Below are 13,883 nucleotides of genomic sequence, written 5' to 3' on the forward strand. Positions count from 1 at the left end.
CCGGCTTGGCGGGTCCACCGCCGGGCCCCTCATGGGGCTCGGCAGTGGAGATGGGGTGGGGGCGGCGGCAGCCAGGACCGTTGGGGGTGATGTCAGGGGGTGTGGCATATGCTAATGAGTTATGTTAATGAGTTTCCCTAGCTCTTTTTCTATGAAACGACCCCTGGACAGAAGTATTTCTTTCTGTGGAGCATGACTTGTCCCTGGTGTTTTAACCTGGAAATTCTGGTATGTGTATGTGTGTGTCAGTCATAAAACCATAAAAATCCAGTACAATATCTGTTAAAAAAATAAAACCTAATGCATTTTCCAATGGGTACTAGTCATGATGAATATCTACTCCCTCTGGTATGCCTCTTTCTATCAGTTGCTGAGGAGCATGGGCAGGAGTGTGCTTTTGCGGTCCTCCTGTTTATCGGCTTTCTGGACTCAGCTGGTTGGCCACTGTGTGAACAGAATGCTGGACTTCCTGGGCCTAGGGTTGCCAAGTCTTGCCTTCCTCCGCAGCGGGGGACTCCCGGGCCGATCACCAGGAAGTGACGTGACGACTCCAGGCACGCTGGGGGTGGGGCCATGACCATCCGAGGGAAAACCATAGAGTTTTCCCTCGGATGACCGTGGCCCCGCCCCCAGCATGCCTGGTGGCGTCACGTCACTTCCTGGTGACGTGCACATCGGGGCGGAGTTCCCCTTGGGGCCCGATCTGGCGGTGGCGGGGAACGGGCCTCTGGGGCGGGGGTTTCCCCGCCCCCCGGGGGGACTTGGCAAGCCTACCTGGGCCTTTGGTCTAATACAGCATGTCTCTTACGTTTTTAGGTTCTTAAATTAGTTAACACAACACAACACATAAAATGCCAGGCTGACACATCCACAAATCCAAAATCTATGACCCCAGCCCAGCCTCCCCAGCTTAGGGCAGGGGTCCCAACACCTTCCAAGTGTTTTTAGAAAGCAGTTGAGGTCAGGTGGGGCACGGCTGAGCACTGGAGATCTGATTGGTTCTGAAAGATTTAAAATATGTTGCTTTGGCAGCAGCTGCCACCACAGCAAAAAGATTTTCACTGTGTGAAGGAGGGTAAGCTGTGGCAGACATTTTGTGGCTGGCTCCACCTCCTGTGGCAGCCATTTTGTGGTAGTCATTTTGTAGTTGCACCTGCCATGTGTGCCAGAATTCAAAGGTGCCTGCAAGCTCAAAAAAGATCAGGGACCCCTGACATAGAGCTTGTAAGGCAAGGAACCAGGAGCTTGTAAGGTGAGGAAGCAGCAGGATCTCCAGTGGGAGAATGTTCTCTAATTAGGGTGCTTCCATGGAAAAGACTCTGTCATAGGGTTACCAAGTACCTACCTTTGAATTGGCTCTGGCAATGGAGCTGGAAACTCGAGTTTCCAGCTCCATTGCCAGAGCATCGCCCAGCTACGTGCCCAGCGTGCTGGTGTCACATCTGGGCAACGGCATGGTGTGGCATGTTTGTTTTCCATGTGGGAATGTTCCTGACAAGACGTATGTGTCCCCCACTGATTCAAGGTAAGTACTTGGTAACCCTACTCTGTTACCTTATTATTACTGCAGACTCCTTATTTGAGAAGGTGGGGACACATGGAGATCTTCAGCTGTCTAGAAGAGCTGGGAAATAACAGCCCTTATGTTCCTGCTCAACATTTAATTCATTTTTTGACATTTTTTTGTGCATAAATAAATAAGCACTGTGCAATATATGTATAATAGCATGCATTGTAAATATAAATGGCACATAAACACTGTATAATACAATTTCAGCAAATCTCCAGAACCCACCAACCAAAAGCAGAGAATCAACTATTGACAACAATATAAGTTAGTAGATACAGAGAGAAGATATAGTCCCTACTTCCTTATATTAAGCAGCTGATCAGTCTTGGTGTTCATCACCTGCCTAGGGCTGCACGTGTGCAGTATCTCTATGACTTGATCCTACCCTATTCTAGAACAGTTGTTCAGTGTAATCCAAGAAATACTTTTTGACATTGATCTGTCATGTTTTGTTATTGACCCAGGCAAGTTCATATGGCTTCTACAACTGTGCCCATTGAGTTAGTGTGCGCTTAGGCAAAAATGCTTTTTATAAACAGAAACTAAAAGCCATTATTCACTCGTCCTTTAGGGTTTCAAGATCCCCTCCTTGCTTTCTGTAATGAGGTCACAGAACAGTACATATCCTCGAAGGAGACCTTGTCCACTTTAAAATGTACAATGTAGTATTAAGTCGTGTATGGGGCTAATAGAACCAAGTGTTTTGCAAACGATCCCATGTTGTTTTTAGCACATGGATAATTTTAAACCCCCACTGAAATGTATTAGTTATTATGAACACAAAGGGCTTGGGGTATGAGCAATATCTGCTGTTTTCGCTTCACACATTTATTTTAATGAAAACTGTTTTTATTAATGTTGATAGAAGTAGAAATAAGACTATGCCTAAACAGATTCCTTCTGGAATTAAGGACTATTGGCTGTTCACCAGGGATAGTTAAGACAGCAGGAACATAATAAAACACAATTATTGTACAACATTACTGTCCACAAACTTTGAAAGTTTGAAACTGAACAAACTCAAAATAAAACCACCAATTCCAAACAGTTGGGCCCAGTCCTGTCATGCACGGCAAGTGACATGCAACAGTAAGGCTGAAATGCACAAACACGCCCATTGGATTGATTGTATTTGGCAGGAGCTCTTCCAGCTTGGGTGGTCTTTGTCATGCACATACCTGATCTTATGTCATTGCCCCCACTGGGGGCAGGGGACTCCCTCACTGGGCCCCTCACCTCTGGTGCGGATTAGCTGGCAGTGGGCTTATTGGCAGCAAAAGGAGGCCGAGGCCTGTATCGCTGGCAATGTCGTCACATCACTTCTGGCACACACATTGCCGGCGATGGGGGGGGGGGATGCTCTGGTATTTTGGGGGAAAATTCTATGGTAAACATGAGCATTCCCGCTTTGCTGGTCAGGTGATGACATCACTTTCAGTGAATCACTGTGTCATCAGCAATGCTGGTCTAGGTCTCTCTTTACTCTGGGCAAGTCCCCTGCATCCCCACCCCCACTGGTTGCCAGGGGGTACCTGACAATTCTGCCTTACTATCACATCCTCTACTATCTCCCATGGCCTGGGAAATGAAACTAAACAATGCAGTGCAAGATGTCATGGTTCAGCCTTCGCCTGAGACAAGCTGTACTGAGACAAGCCAGCCTCAGCAGGAGACAAGCGCTACTGAGGATTACTCAGGGGAAAGAGATTCCTCAGGTGAAGAGGAGCCTGATGTAGCCAGTCCTGAACCTTGTGGAATCAGAGAAGAAGAGACTGGATTTATACCCCGCCCTTCACTACCCAAGGGAGTCTCAGAGAGGCTTACAAACTCCTTTCCCTTCCCCTCCCCACAACAGACACCCTGTGAGGTAGGTGGGGCTGAGAGAGAGCTCTTGACAGAAACTGCTCTTTTTCAAGAACAGCTGTGCCAGAACTACGGCTTGCCCAAGGTCATCCAGCAGGTGCAAGTGGAGGAGTGGGGAATCAAACCCGTTCTCCCAGATTAGAGTCCATGCACTTAACCACTACACCAAAGAGAGCTACAGACTGCTCAAGGCTCACACCCAACAGCTGATCCAGAGCCACCACCCAGACCCAATGCAGCAGGTGAGACTTAGTTGTTTAAGACCGGTCCACCAGGCCCACCGCCACCCTTCGAGTGCCGGAGGCCAATGATCCCTCTAAGCTGTGGAGTCTTGTGAGCAAAAATTCTACTTTGTGAGCTACTGGCATTAAAGCTATGGCTACTGCATAAATTGGTTTGCTCTGGAGCCATAATTCCTGAGCTAAGACAAAAATGTGCGAGCTGGAGGCTAAAAAACCGTGAGCGAGCTCACACTAACTCAGCTTAGAGGGAACACCGCTGGAGACAGAAGCTTAGAAGGGAACGGCAAGCAAGGAGGCAGAGTGCGCGTCTCCTGGCCTGTCACCAGCTGCTTGCTGATGACAGCCTGGAGTAGCTGCAGCAGTACGCCCAAGCAACTAACAAGCAAGGGCTTGTTAGGAAGTGCCTATAAAACCCAGTGCTGGGAGCCTGTATGTTGTGGAAGCAACAAGTCAGCATCGTCTTGACTCAGTGACCATAGTGCTGAACTCTGCTCCTCGGACCGGCTCTTGACAGTGACTCTGGAACCTTCCTACCTGCCCTTGTGAATGACCTTGGACTGTTGGACCTTGCTTCCTCTATAATCCTTTGAACTGGACTCTGCTTGTTTGGTAACTGACCTTTGACTCTGACTCTGGAATCTGGCTTGGACTGACACTAGACTCCGACACCAGAACAGGAGGGCAATCTGTTAACGGAAATGATCTGTCCTGGGACAGGGCAGTCCAGAAAGGCACCTTCATATGGGAGTGGGGACACTGCATTGCCTTGCACCTTTGTAACCCCACAGTCTGCATTGCTTGTGCTATGATGACCTGGATGGTTTGCTGTTCAGGTTGTCTTTTTATATTCCTAGATCTGGTGGGGTTTTTTTTGCACTTTTAAAATGAACTTATACTATGTTTCCATCGTTGCTTGCATTGTCATTCAGCTATGTAATCTGAGTCCTATTACACAGTTCATTCAGTGGCCTATAGTGTATGACTACATTTCTCCCCCCCCCCCCCATAACGCACTCTGTAACCCACCTTGAGTCTCAGTGAGAAAGGTGGGCTATAAATAAGCTAAGTAAATTCAATCCTGGTTGGAAGATTTCCTCTGACTTCTGAATGTCATCCATAATTTTGTTTCGGTCAGATTGTGATTATTCAGTTGAAGGTCCCTAGAATGTTTTCCTTAGATTCCAGGCTCTGGTAGGCCTGAGGAGACGCCCTGCAAATGGTACCCAGGCCCAGTCATTTGTCACTGGACTGTCCCACTCCCAACTGCGTGAGAGGGATCACATGCTGGGAACACGGAGTGTACTTCATGGAATACCTTCCAGCAAAGAAGGCACAATGTGAGTGGTTTTCCAGCCAGCCTGACCAGAGAGGGCCTAAGAGATCCTGGATGTAACTGTAAATCCCACCCCCCCAAGGCGAATGGGAAAATCCCTCTCATTTTCTCTTCTCTGGGGCTAGAGTGGAATAACACAGGGCACCAAGTTCATCTCAGGGCTATCACCATTGGCTTTGCCGAGCTAGCCCTAGGGGTGACTATGGCCAGTTGGCCTTAAGATCAGAAATGTTCTGAGTGGTGCTGAGCACACATCTGAGTAGTGCGGTCCATCCCAAAGGTCTTTACAAATTGATTTCCAAACTGGAAATGGACATTGGCTATGCCCCCCCCCCAAAGGTAAAAGAAATGAAAAGAGAGAATCAGCCACACAGAACGGATGAGACTGGAAGCAGGGAGTCCTGTACAAAAGCAATGGCAGAAAGGAAATGGCAGAAAGATGTTGGGGAGACAGAAGGCAATTTCCCAAGAGTGCAATCTGGAATTCAACTTAGCCCGCTACACTAATATGTCCAAGGAGGAAGAAGCGGTTTGTTAATGTATCAAGCTGTTACACCTAATGCTGTAAAGCGTAATTATTAAGTGGTGGGGTTTTTTTTCTCAAGGAAAGCATTTCGTTACTGCCTGATTAGCTCCCGTCTCCCCAAGCGGCTAAACTTTGTGCTTTCACTTTAAGTCATGAGATTTTACTCCGGCACAAATAGCGGTGGGGTTGCATGACTCAGTGCTCCCACACACCCAAATCTCTTTCAAGTCTTTAAAACTGGACATAACAGGAAAAAAGTGTCTTATGCAGAGTCAGCCAATTGGTCCATCTAGCTCAGTATTTTTCACTCTGACCGGCTGCTTTCTAGGGTCTCGGGAAGAGAAAGCCTTTTCTAACACCTGCCAGCTAGGATCCTTTAACTGATCATGCTTGGGATTGAACAGGGGACCTGCAGCATGCAAAGCAGATGCTCTACCACAGCTCTACTACAGCTCTACTACAGCTCCTCTCGCCTACGCCCTCAGTCCAGTTTCATGTGCCTAGGCTTCATTTCAGCATTGAAAATGTAGCAGGCAGGGAATAACAGTAGCCTAGAGTAATTCTACTTCATCTGTTATTTTCCTCATCCCAGAGGGGTAGCCGTGCTAATCTGCTCCAAGCAAAATAACAAAGAATGCAATATAGAAGAAGAAGAAGAAGAAGAGATTGGATTCATACCTCATCCTTCACTACCCAAAGGAGTCTCAGTGCAGCTTACAAACTCCTTTCCCTTCCCCTCCCCACAACAGACACCCTGTGAGGTAGGTGGGGCTGAGAGAGCTCTGACAGAAACTGCCCTTGAGAGATCAGCTCTGAAAGAATTTATGACTGACCCCAGTCACCGGGGCTGCTGCTGCTGGTGCCGCTGCTGGTGGGAGGACCGCTGCGGTTGGCTGCGCTGGAGCCCATCAGCTTGGGCATTGCCATCGGGGTGGCCTCTATGTTCACCGGCTACCTCTCCTACCCTGGTGTCTACTGCGGCTTCATGGAGTGCTGCCCCGGCGAGCGGGACCGGTCCAACGGAACTGTGCTCCTGCTCAGTCTGGACGCCAAACTCTTCAGGCAGCACCTGGCCAAGGGAGTGATCCTGAATGCCCTGACTGGCTTCATCAACAACCCCAACCCCAAGAAGCCCCAGGCCCTCTCTCTGTATGGCTGGGCAGGCACCAGCAAGAACTTTGTCAGCCAGATCATCGCTGAGAACCTCCACAAAGCTGGCCTGAAGAGTAAATTTGTGCACCTTTTCCTCTCCACTCTTTATTTTCCACACGATCATGAAGTTAAGCTATACAAGGACCAACTGCAGAAGTGGATCCGGGGTAACGTGACCGCTTGTGCAAAGTCCGTACTCATATTTGACGAAATGGATAAGCTTCACCTGGAACTGATTAATGCCATCAAGCCATTCCTCAACTACTATGGGCAGATTGATGGGGTGTCCTATCGAAGAGCCATCTTTATTTTCCTCAGCAATGCGGGGGGCGACCTCATCACCAAAGTGGTCTTGGACTTCTGGAGGAGTGGTTGGGCCAGGGAAGGGATCCAGCTGAAAGACTTGGGGCGATTTCTCACTAGAGCTGCCTCGCAGCACAGCCGCCGTTTGCTCCGACACAAACATGTCAATTTCACACCCGAAGCTCCGGGGCTGCATTTTGACTCGCGGCTTCGCCTGATTTCCTCCGCAGTTTTGTGATCCTGGTTTTTGAGGATCATGAAACCGCGGAGGAAATCGGGCGAAGCTGCGGGTCAAAATGTGGCCATGCAGCTTCGAGTGGGAAATTGACCAATAGAAGTGGGGCGAAGGGTGACGCGACTGTGGCACAGCTCTTGTGTAAGCGGAGAACCTCCACAAAGCTGGCCTGAAGAGGAAATTTGTGCACCTTTTCCTCTCCACTCTTTATTCTCCACACGATCATGAAATTAAGCTATACAAGGACCAACTGCAGAAGTGGATCCGGGGTAACGTGACCGCTTGTGCAAAGTCCGTATTCATGTTTGACGAAATGGATAAGCTTCACCTACCAAGCGATTTTAGAAATTGGGCCATGCCAGGTGGGGCTTCGGATTGGCCACTGGTGATTTGATTGCACCACAGTACAAGGGTCTTCACCATGTGACTGAAGGTAAGATAAAGGTTGGCTTTACCAATGTGAGAAATATTTTAAGATTAGTTCTTGATTGAAATTACAATTAGTAAAACATAGTTTATATTGTGGAAAATCCTTCAGTATTAGAGGCTTCCCTGATGTCGGAAAAGATCTTGAACGTTTGTCTTTTGTAACTTTGTTGATTGATCCCAGAATAGAAATACCTTGAAATTTACCATAAGGTATTCATTGCTATCTGAGGAGGATTACGAAATGAGCGACATATCCAAAAACCTCATCTCAATATGGATTCTTGAATGGACTCTTCCTATTCTATATGGATTCTTAAATGGACTTTTCACATACATTCTTATAGGATACATGAATGGACTTTTCATATTTACTTTTGAGAAATTTGTTAATTGATATATAATTTATGGTAGGATTGATATTGCATGTTTAATTATTATGGGATATTGCATGTTTAATTATTATGGGATATTATTATGGGATATTTGATCTAAAATACATAAAAACACACCATTGTTTTTGGTATAAAGTTTTATTATATTCATCCTTTTGATTACTGTATTTAGAGTCGAGTTTCACAGTAGCTCCTTTGCTTTAGCTGGTATTTTTTATTACTGTGATTCTTATAGTGGTAATAGACTGAAGGTAAGCATGGCAGTCAGAATTCCAAAAGTGACTGCAGGCTGAAAGAGGTCGGGGACCCTGCCTTATGCCACTATAATATTTTTTGTGTAAGTTTTTTTAAAAAACAAAGGGAGGCATTCAACTGCACAGCTTCCTCACTTGTATTCTAATGTAGGACAGTCCTAGGAGAACTACATCAGTCTCCGGAACAGGTGCCTCAGCTCTAATCGTAATGCCTACAAGACAAATCCAACCGATTTCCAATCTGAATTCACAACCACACCGCAAGTTCACCAGTATTAATGGTAAACTGCAAAGGCATGAATATGGAAGAGGGGATTACAAATTTCACATACACACAAATTCAAGTGGTATTAGGAATCTCAGCCATCAACATTAGACATGTGAAAAGAAATCTGAATTAAAGACTAACATTCAAATGTGTAAGGTTTTGCAAAGGTGACTCTTGCTGAGAATACTTTATGTGGTTCTGCCAAAAGTCAGGGATAGTTTTTAGTCAACAGCATAGTTGGAATAGGGGGTTACAGGAGGGAAATATAGAGTTCGAGTCTAGGAACAGTGTCAGAATTAGCTTCCCTAAGGCCAAATGCACCAGTTTGGTGTAGTGGTTAGGAGAACGGACTCTAATCTGGGAGAACCAGGTTTGATTCCTCATTCCTCCACATGCAGCTGCTGGTGTGACCTTGGGTCAGTCACAAGTACTCTCAGAGTTGTTTTCTCAAGAGCAGTCCTCGAAAGAGCTCTCTCAGCCCCACCTACCTCACAGGGTGTCTTGTTGTGGGGAAGGGAAGGGAAAGGAGATTGTAAGCCACTCTGAGACTCCTTTGGGTAGTGAAGGGCAGGGTATAAATCCAATCTCTTCTTCTTCTTAGTTTTTGGTGTGGTAATGGCACACCACATTTCTTCTACTCAAGATCTTAATAGGGCAAAGTAGTAATAGTAGTAGTAGATGAAGAAGGAGAAGAATAAGAATGTGCCATTGAGTTGCAATTGACTCATGGTGACCCCAACCATGGGGTGTTTTAAGCAAGAGATGAGCCAAGGTGGTTTGGAAGTAGACTTTATGGTAGGTCCATGGCTGCAAACAAAAACAGCACCCTTGTGTCTCATTCTCCTCTTCTCTCCTCATAATGCACAAAGTTCTCACATGACCATTGCTTTGTGATTTTCTTCACAGCCTTTCCACTTCACTGGCTATCTCTTTAGGGCATGGGAAACTTGTAGTGCAGTGATACTATGGCACACATTTTCTATCACTGGTGGATATTATTGAAGAGGGGAAAAACAAGGCAGGGAGGCATGAAGAGCAGGCAAAATGGTGGATGAGGTGCCTGTCATGGTCTGTGTGCGGGTGTGGCTGCTCATCAAAAGAGAGAATCTACAGCTAGAATTTGTTAGCTATTGCCAGGAAAAGTGAGTCAAATTCATAAAGATTTTGCAGTAGAAACCCTTGCAGTAGAATGGGACAGGGCTCTAAATAAGCAGGCCATCCAAGCAAAGTGAAGATCTTACCGTTAGAAAAAGCACAGTTGACACATGAACTGAGGGAGTAGATTAAAAAATGAATTTGTGATTTGCAAATGAATTTGTGATTTGCAAAAAGGAAACCTCAAAGGAACAGGAGGCACTTAAGGCTTAGGTGCAGCCAAGGGCCCAAGCCCTCAAGCGTGATCCAAAGGGCTCTTGACTTGAGGGTCATAGCCTGGTGCTGGAAGGAATTTCTGTTTGTAGTAGGGTCACCACGCTTGGCTTGGCCTGGCAACCGGAAGAGTAAGGGGAGCAGTGGGGACATGGAGAAAGCTGCCAGTGATGGTGTGAGATTGATTGGGGGGGGGGAACAGGAAGTGACATCACAGTGATGTCACTTTTGGTATTTTCATGGAAGTGACATCATGCTGTCCAGCCGATAGCCACTTTTATTTTTTCTCTCACTGCCACTCTGAGTAATGGCAGGATAGAGGAGCTGGGGATGGAGGACGCCCTGCCCCCACTGGGGGGCTGGCAACCCTAGCTGGCAGACAGATCTGCTCTGCACTTAGGAACAGTTTGTAGTAGTAGTAGTTTTATTACAGACTTTAGACCAGTATAGAGTTTAGTCAAGAAACAGTTAGAATCCTTCTCCTGTTTTGTCTGTTTTTGCTGTTTTTTAATATTGTATTTTGGTATTGTAAGCTGGTTTGGGTCCCCAATGGAAGAAAAGTAGGATATGGATGGACGTATGGATGAATGAATGAATGAATGAATGGGTCACAGAGTTGCTGTTTTCAGCAGTAGCCTAGTCTCTACAGTATCCTCCAGTCTTAACTTTCCCAAAACCTAAGAAAGACCTTTAATGGAGCCTCCTTACCTGAGGTAACTTTGATAAGTGCCTTGAACAATTTCATTTGTCGTATAAAAAGTCTTGCAAATTCTCTTGCATTGCCTCGATCAGCTATTCCACCTATCCCAGCTACCATATGGTAAGCAAACGGCTGATATATAAACACGGCTGAGACTTACCTGAAAGGCCGGATTGCTGCGTGGGCAAAGGAGGGCTGGGGAAGGTCTTCTCCCCCCCCCCTTTTTTTGTCTAACAGCCAGCAGAGGCGGGGAACTGGGACAACTGCGTTGGCTGGGCCCATGCCAGCTGGGGAAGCTGATTGGTCTTGAATTTGGCGGGCTCTACACAGTGATGACGTAGAGCCTGCCCGGGAGATTTAAGCAGCACTGCCAGTGAAGCGTGGCAGTGCAGTTTTTGTCGGATCCCCACCTACCCTCCCTGGGTTTAAAAGTTTCTCTAAGTTTGTTATTGTCACAGTTGGCGGTTTGGTGCATCTGGGGTGGATCCTTTTCGGGGAGACGGGCCTGCGTGTCCACCTCCCCCTTTTTGGGGACCCCCTTAAGCGGTCTGGGGGTTTGAGCCAACATGCAGTAGGCCCATCTTGGGGGCTGTGCCAGGCTCACCCCAGGTGTCAAATTGGTACCACACAGAGGCATCCGCCCTTGTGATACCAGTAGTATTTCTCACTCCCAGGATTTTCCCTCAGCAGGCGGGCTGAGGGACGTTGTTATCAGGTGGCAGGCGGGTCTCTCGATTTTCCAGGATCCACCCCCATGCTTCGCCAATGCTCCTTGGTCTGTAATCAATCAAAGCTGTGGCCTGTTCTTTATTCCAAAAATGTTGTGTGGTGTGTTTATTGTGGACCTCAGCGGGACCTCTCCTTACTAAGCCCTGCGCCAGCAATGTGAACAAGAAATAAAATAAAGAGTTGTTTCCCATTAGAGTCTTCCTGACACCAGTGTTCCCTCTAAGCTGAGTTAGTGTGAGCTAGTTCACAGTTTTTTAGCCTCCAGCTCACACATTTTTGTCTTAGCTCAGGAAGGGATGGCTCCAGAGCAAACTAATTCATGCAGTAGCCAAATCGCTCGCTCACAGCTTTAATGCAAGTAGCTCACAAAGAAGAATTTGTGCTCACAAGACTCCACAGCTTAGAGGGATCATTGCCTGACACCTATTGAGGACAGAATGCTGACCTATGTTTATCTTTCATCGGTGTTCATCGGCATCCGTGACAACTTGGAGGCATTATTATGGAATGAACGCCGAAAGAATCAACGTCATCCAATCCATGAGGAGAACTGGGAGGGTGGTACCCCCATAGCTCTTTAACTGACAGAAATTAATTGTTATTCTTCCAAAGGAAGGAAGAGAAGGGGGGGGGAGTAATACATGCAAATGGAACAATTTGTATGAATTAAAAATAACCCTGCAGTGATTCATTATTATCACTAGGTGAAATATTAACACCCCACCTATGCTTCCAGAGAGCCTGTTTGCCTACCGTATTAGAAGAATAAATCACCACCTTTTTCTATTACACTCAGATGGCAGCAGGCCTACAATGGGTTTTGACTGAACAATATCAATAAAACTCATAGAAATATTTGCTGCCTAACAGCTTATGGCAGAAGAAACTAAAAGGGTGGGCCTCAATCGTATAGCTTTCTTCTGAGACCTAAAGTCACCCAAGAATGCCAGCTACAAAGCCAAGTGTTCAGCAAATCACAACAAGAACTTCTCGGTTGGAGATTTTGGCTTTTTATCTATTGTGAGCTCATCTAGCCCATAAAATGAGGACTTATTTTGTAACGGAAATGAAGTGGAGCTGCCTTTTCCTGGAAGAGGCTCTCTTTTCAGATGAAGCAGTAGAAAAGAGTAAGAGTCCAGTAGCACCTTGAAGACTAACAAAATTTGTGGTAAGGTAGGAGCTTGATGCATGAAAGCTCATAGGTAAAGGTTTCCCTTGCTCGAAAGCCAGTTGAATCCAACTCTAGGGTTGTGGTGCTCATCTCAGTTTCCAAGCTGAAGAGCCAGCACTGTCCGAAAACGTTTCTGTGGTCATGTGGCTGGCATGACTAGACACCAAGGTGCACGGAATGCTGTTACCTTCCCACCGAAGCGGTACCTATTTATCTACTTGCAATTTCTTGCTTTCGAACTGCTAGGTTGGCAGGAGCTGCGGCCAGAGACAGGAGCTCACTTTGTCATGTGGCACTCGGGTCTCGAATTACTGAACTACCGACCTTCCAGTCTGCAGTTCAGCATCTTAACCACTTGAGCTCATACCCTACCACAAATGTTGTTAGTCTTTAAGGTGCTACTAGATTCTTATTATTTTCTACTGCCACAGAAAGACTAACATGGCTACTCATCTTGATCTAGCTCCATTTTTAGCTGAAAACTTTCTTCAAATCAACTTAAAGAATACTCTTCAGAATGATGGAAATGAGGCCATTGGAGGACAGTTGCCATGGCATTCCAATGCATGCACACGGATGAACTAGGTTTCCCCAGCTGCTGCCCAGTGCTAGAGGAATTGTGCCAAAAAAGTGATGTGGGTAGCTACCTAACTGGAAGTGATGTCACACATCACCAGGACACTCAAGCACCCTTCCAAACTCTATGATTAAACTATAGAGTTTTGGAGGATTGTTCCAGTGGCCTTGGCAATGTGTGATGTCAGAACCAGTTACATGGCTGGAAGTGATGTGTTGGCGTTGCATCGCATCACCTGAAGTCTGAAGTGGTGCAGTCTGCTGTAATGGAATTTAGAATAATCCTCCAGGTTCCACAAAGAAACCAACCCCAGCTTCTTGTGAAGAAACTCAACATATATATTTACATTTTCTATAACTTGTGCCTAACTGCAATGACTCCAGCAGCAGTGCATCAGCAATAACATGCCTTCTTCTTCCCAGACATCACCAGATGGGCTCACTTCCAAACACTAACTCTCTTATCTGGCTCATCTATGGCTGTCAACCTTGGGTTGGAAAATTCAGTGCTCACCATTAGGGTTCTAATATGTTTTCCTGAATTGAACTGTCTCTCGTGGGCTGAATGACAACAAACCACTTTTGAAACAGGGAAATTTCAATTGCATCTTATGATGCAGCATGGCGGACTGGTGTTAAAAAAGGAAACAGATATCATGTGCAGAAGGCCCCAGACTCAATCCTTGGTATTGAATGTAAAAGAATTCTAGGTAGCAGTGCAGGGAAATACTTCTAGCTAAATTGTTGTTGTTGTTCAGTTGCACAGTCGAGT

General features: G+C 46.3%; 1 pseudogene; it reads left to right on the forward strand.

Moving 5' to 3' along the window:
* Positions 1 to 7,110, forward strand: part of LOC107109040 — a 36,216-nt pseudogene extending 29,106 nt beyond the window's left edge.
* The last annotated feature ends 6,773 nt before the right edge of the window (positions 7,111 to 13,883 follow it).

This window comes from Gekko japonicus, unplaced genomic scaffold (assembly GCF_001447785.1).
Source record: "Gekko japonicus isolate JY-2015 unplaced genomic scaffold, Gekko_japonicus_V1.1 scaffold2459, whole genome shotgun sequence".
Lineage (NCBI taxonomy): Eukaryota > Metazoa > Chordata > Lepidosauria > Squamata > Gekkonidae > Gekko > Gekko japonicus.